The sequence below is a fragment of the Arachis hypogaea genome, chromosome 19 (assembly GCF_003086295.3).
Source record: "Arachis hypogaea cultivar Tifrunner chromosome 19, arahy.Tifrunner.gnm2.J5K5, whole genome shotgun sequence".
NCBI classification, from domain to species: Eukaryota; Viridiplantae; Streptophyta; class Magnoliopsida; order Fabales; family Fabaceae; genus Arachis; species Arachis hypogaea.
Window position 1 is genome coordinate 153922003 of NC_092054.1, and position 6000 is coordinate 153928002.

The following is a 6000-nucleotide window of genomic DNA, read 5'->3' on the forward strand; positions in this document are numbered from 1 at the left end:
AATCCAAAGTCAGGTCCACAAAGAGATAAATTAAAATAATATAAAGCATTATAAAATACATTTCTTTTAATGAATCATTAACGTGTTTATTTTAAGATTAGGGCTAAGTATATCGAGAACAAATACTGTCATTTGTGGGTTCTGATTATATTAATTATTTATACTGGAATCAACTGTGATAACTTTATTGGGAAAGTTACTTTTATAGGACACGCGTAACACAAGGAGAATGACACCTTATTTCATTAGGTGAGGATGGATTTTAATTTCAGCTTCATAGAACTTTCTGAACAATAATCATGAGAGAGAAATAGTTTGTAAATATTAATTATCTTGTCACCAATTTTATTAGCATGATAGAAAATGGCCTTTTTATATGTCTTGTTACTCACTTTATCTCTTTCATGAAAAAGAAAAAATAAAGAAACATATCAGCATCTAATTGCATAATCTAAAAATAATATAGATAAAATAATAATTATACCTAGAAAATTAGGATTAGAGAACAGAGGAGTACATACATGAGAGTACATGGTATTTATTCAGTACTTCGGATTTCGGACGAGTTGGTGGAGCTCTAGAAGTGGAATGGTAGGAACCAGCCTTAGTCTGGGTCTAGGTGAAAGAGGCAAAGACTTCACGACTTCTCAAGTTGCTGCGGTATGAACAGGGGGTGCCACCTGCAATGACATTCCGACGCTCAAGTCAGAGATAGTGCAGATGGTAGAGAGAAAATAAAGGAGGTAGTGACGTACCTTGGGGAGGGGTAGGGCCCTCCCCCTATATACCTCGTGCCTAGGGCGGGTCTCACAGGTATGGACCTGCCTTCCAGAAAGTTTCCTTTCCCCCCAGCTGTTAGGTGCTGTGCTGGAGGGGTGGAGACATTGGGTCGGTCTCCCAGATCGGGTCCGAGGACCTTGCCAGGCCGGTCGCCCAGGTCGAGGTGTGGTGCTTGCTGGGCCAGGCCGGAACAGTGCCCCCACGCGCCAACTGCAGTCGTGAGCGGCGTTGTTGGCGCGTTATGCTCTCCTTCACGTGTCGTCGCCTGGTTGGGCTGTTGCTTGGTTGTGGTGAGGACGTGCACCCTACGCACGAGTGAGGCTCGTCGCCTTGAAGGAACGTCTCACGTCACCTCGATTTTCGCGTCGGGCATTTAATGCCCTTGATGATTAATTTAAACCCCGCGTAAAAAGTCTATTATACCCTTTGTATTTCGCGCTTCTTTACGCGTCAGTTTCCTTTTGGTTTCCCTTTGCTTTCGCTTTTACTTCTCCACTATCATCACACCTCTTTCGTTTTCTCTCATCTCTTTCCAAGTTCTTTGCTGCGAATCCCTGCTTTGTCCAAATTTTCCCTAGTTTTCAGCCTCCTTCGATCATTACTATTATCCTGGTAAGTTCATTTTTCCCTCTCTTAATCTGGATAGTTTTACTCTGCTGTTATGCTATTTGCTTTTCCATTTCGATTTTGCATGCGCATTGTTCATTTGGTCGAGTGCTTGAATAGTTTCAGTACATAGGCATTAGGGGGGTAACCATTCCAGGATTTTGATGTTTAGGCTTCGGTTTTGAACATAGATTTAGGCTTTGCTTGACTGTAGGCATTGAGTAGGCAAAATGTAGTTTCTGGCGTTAGCGCCGATCTTCCAACCTCATAGACTGACTTTGAGTGGTGCCCCCACTGTAGGTATGGCCCAGCGTCCTGTTATGAGGGTTTCCGCCGCGAAAGGGCAGCCCTACGACCGATATGCCTGGGTGACCTCAGATGTGAAGGAAACCCCTAACTAAATGACCCTAGAGGAACTTACCGAGTTCCAACAAGCCGAGTATCTCTGTGGAGGGAGCAACGAGGAAGCCAATTACGAGGTTTTCATCCCTGTCGTAAACGAACGGATATTCCAAATAAACCTACACTCTCCCAAGGTCCCCAACTGGATCTGGATGTATAAGGCGATGTTCACCCACATGGGGGTTCGCATCCCCTTCTCCCCCTTTCAAATGGCATTGCTTAACCGCTGTGATGTGGCGCCATCTCAGTTGCATCCGAATAGCTGGGCTTCTATCCGCTGTTTCAAGATGGTTTGTGAGTATTTAAAGCTACCGACCTCTGTCGAGGTGTTTTTATTTCTTTTTTCCTTGACGAACCCTTCTAAAGAGGGGAAGGCCAAAAAAAGCTTCATGTCTTTCCGGTCAGCCCAAGGTCGGAGGATCTTTGGCCTGTTTGAGGATTCGTACCATGGTTTCAAGGATAAATACTTTAAGATTCGTCTGGCTGAAGGTTGGCACCCATTCTCGTTGACGTTGGAGGGGGAACGCCGCATCCCAACCTACTGGAGTTTCGGGACGGAAGCTAACGCCTTTACTAAGGTGATGTACAAAGGGTTATCTCTGAAGAACAAGACGGTCGCCGACGTGTTGTTGACTATTTTCGGGAAGAATTATGTTAATCCCCATCTCCTCATGGGTGATCGGGATATGACTAGGAGTTATACATGTGAGTAGTCGTTTAGTGGTGCACTCGTGTTTGCTATTACCCTTGTTTTTTCAACCGGTTTAACGACTAACAAGCTTCCATGTTTTGTTTCAGTATCAATGGCTGGCGAGCAAGTTGGGCTTGATGCTTTGTTTAATACATTTCTTGCTGGTGGTAGCGATGATGACTCTACTACTCATAACAACGAGGTGCCTTCCAATTATGCCATCGAGGCCGAGGCTCAGTTCCAACCTACCCAGGGGGAGGTGATTGTGACCAGTACTGGTCCGAGTCCCCGACCAGAGGTTGAGGTGGAGGGTGAAAGGCCTGAGGTGGTTGTTGTTGACAACCCGAGAAAGAGGAAACCGTCTTCTAGCCCTGAGGGAGTCCTCACAGTGATGGAGAAGAACTTCGATGCCGGGAACTTCATTAATTCCCAACTGCTTCCCAGCACGGAAGACTTCTTCCATGGTGGGGATCTTTTCTCGCAGGCCAGATGGATGTACCGTACCTTGCTCCGGGGAGCCGTTATAGCGAGAAAAGCATAATCCGCCTTGGCAGGGGCACGGTTGTTGGAGAACAAGCTTCAATCATTTGTTCAGGCTAATAACAAGTACAAAGTTGAGGTCAAGTCGCTTCAGACGCAGCTAGCTGACGCTGAAGAGAAGATTAAGATTTCCGACGCTGCCGTAGTGCAACTTACTGAGCGGGAGCTTTCCTTGGAGGGTCAGCTCAGCGTAGCTCAAGGTCGGGTGAAGGAGCTCGAGAAAGAGCGCGATGAGGCTCTTTCGTCGGCAGCCGCGGCCAAGACCGAAGCAGCTAATTTGAAGAAGAAGTATAAAGAGACCGTGAAGCAAGGTAAGAATGCCATCCTGGTAACCGAGGAGTCTATCAAGGCTCAGGTGAAGCTGCTAGCTCCCGACTTCGACACCTCAGCCGTTAGCATTTTCAAGACCATCAAGGATGGCAAGATTGTTGATATCCCGGAGAAGTGATGTAATCTCACTTGTATTTTGTTTGGATCTTTTAATTTGTACATCTTTGAATACTTTAGTAGTTTTAGCGAACTTGTTTGTCGTTTTATCGGTATACAACAAACTGCTTGTTCGCCGCTTTGTCGGTAATTAACTTGCTTGATGTTTTCTTACTGTTTTATTGGTAATTAGCTATTCGTTTATACTTATTTACCATTCCGTTGGTAATTAACGAAGCTAGATCATGGCTTTTACCGTTTTAGTGGCCGTCTATTGTGGCGTTTGCTACTTCAGTGGTTCCCGGGGTGATCATCCCGGGATACCGTGTCTTAAGGCGTCAGTTACTTCTACTTGGCAAAGTGACTTGATTAATTTGAATAAGTATGAAACAATTAACATCAAAATAGGAGATGACGAATTGCAACTAAACAACTAATGGCAAATAATCCAAACATAAAGTAATACGGGTCATATTAAACCGGTCAAACCGGCACTAGGAATAGAACATTCTTAGGTTGCTCGTGTTCCAGGTTCTCGGAACTTCTCTGCCGTCCAATCGTTCCAATTTGTAAGCGCCGTTGCCGAGTACCTCCTTTACCTTGTACGGGCCTTCCCAGTTTGCTGCCATCTTTCCTTCCTCTGGAGTCAGGAGTTCGACATCGTTGCGTCGTAAGACCAGGTCGCTTTGCTCAAACTTTCTCTTGAGTACTTTGGCATTGTAATGCAGGGATATCCTTTGTTTCAACGCTGTCTCCGACAAGTGGGCCATCTCTCTAGCTTTATCCACCAAGTCATTTTCTACGGCTTCTTCTACTCCTCCCAAAAGTAGTCGTGGGCTCAGTTCCCCGATCTCCACGGGTATTATCGCATCCACCCCCGGTAGATGATTGCTGAGTTGTGCGATAAGACCAGAGGACCGAGGCTAACACGTCTACCCATGCTCCCTTCTTTTGGTCAAGTCGCTTCTTGAGGCCTTGTAAGATGACCTTATTCGCAGCTTCGACTTGGCCGTTGGTTTGGGGGTGCTCCACAGACGAGAATTTCTGCCTTATGCCCAAGCCGCCAAAAAACTCTTCGAATTTCTTATCGGCAAACTGTGTCCCATTGTCCGAGATGACGACCACCGGGACCCCAAATCTGGCTATTACTTATCTCCACATGAACTTCCGAGAAGTAGCCGAGGATATGCTGGCCAGCGGCTCGGCCTCTACCCACTTGGTAAAATAGTCGATGGCGACAATTAGGTACTTGACCTATCCCGGTCCGACCGGGATAGGCCCTAACAGATCGACCCCCCATTATGAGAATGATCGAGAGGCCATCAGTAGGCTTCGTTCGACTGCTGGCGCTTTGTGGAAGTTGGCGTTCTCCTGGCATCTTCTGCACCTCTTCACGAACTCTTTGGAATCCGCCATCATTGAGGGCCAGTAATAACCGACCCTGACGAGCTTTCGAGTTAAGGCCTTCCCCCCGATGTGGTGGCCGCAACATCCCTCATGGACCTCCCTTAATACGTAGTCCATTTGATCAGGGGCAGGCACTTCAATAGGGGTTGGCTGAGCCCTTTCTTAAACAGTTGGCCTTGTATTATTGTATACTTGGCCGCTTATCTTCTTAGCGCCTTTGCCGTCTTGTCGTCATCCAGGAGCTTATCCTTTCCCAAAAAATCAATGATTGGGTCCACCCAGGAGGGAGGGTCGGTTGCCCGTGTTATATGCAGGGTCACCGTTGGTTCTTTCACTAAACCTTGAATCAGAGACCGGTTGCCTATTCTTGGCTTTGTGCTCGCCAGTTTTGATAGGAGGTCCGTCCGGGTGTTCCTCTCTCTCGAAACGTGCTGCACTGTGACCTCGTCGAACTCCTCGCTCAGCTTTTTGACCCTCTCCAAATATTTTTGCAATAGTGAATCTCTGGCATGGTACGTTCCATTAATCTGTGAAGTCACGACCTGAGAGTCACTACACATTTCTACTCTGGTGGCCCTGACCTCTCTTGCCAGGACTAGGCCGCCAAGAAGGGCCTCGTATTCCACTTGATTGTTGGACACCGGAAATTCAAACTTGACCGATTGCTCATATACGACTCCGGTTGGACTTTCCAGGATGATCTTCGATCCCCTGAATGTTTGGTTGGAGGCTCCATCCACATGGAGCTTCCATCGTGTGCTCGGCATCTCGGGAGGGCTTCTCGTTACTTCTACCAGGAAGTCAGCCATGGCTTGGGCCTTGATCGCATGACTGGGTTCGTACTGCAAGTCTTACTGAGATAGTTTGATCGCCTAGGTCATCATTCTGCCCCGCCAGATCGGGTTTCTGGAGTACTTGACGGATTGCCTGGTCTGTCCTGACGATTATCTGGTGTCCTTAAAAGTACTGTCGCAGCCTACAGGAGGAGGTCAAGAGTGCATATGCTAGCTTCTCTAGCTTACTGTACCTCATCTCCGCCCCTTGTAACGCCTTACTTACAAAATAGATTGGTTGATGGATCTTTCCTTCTTCTCGCACCAGGACTGTTGCCAAAGCCTCATCAGTTATTGCTAAGTACAGGTACAGCG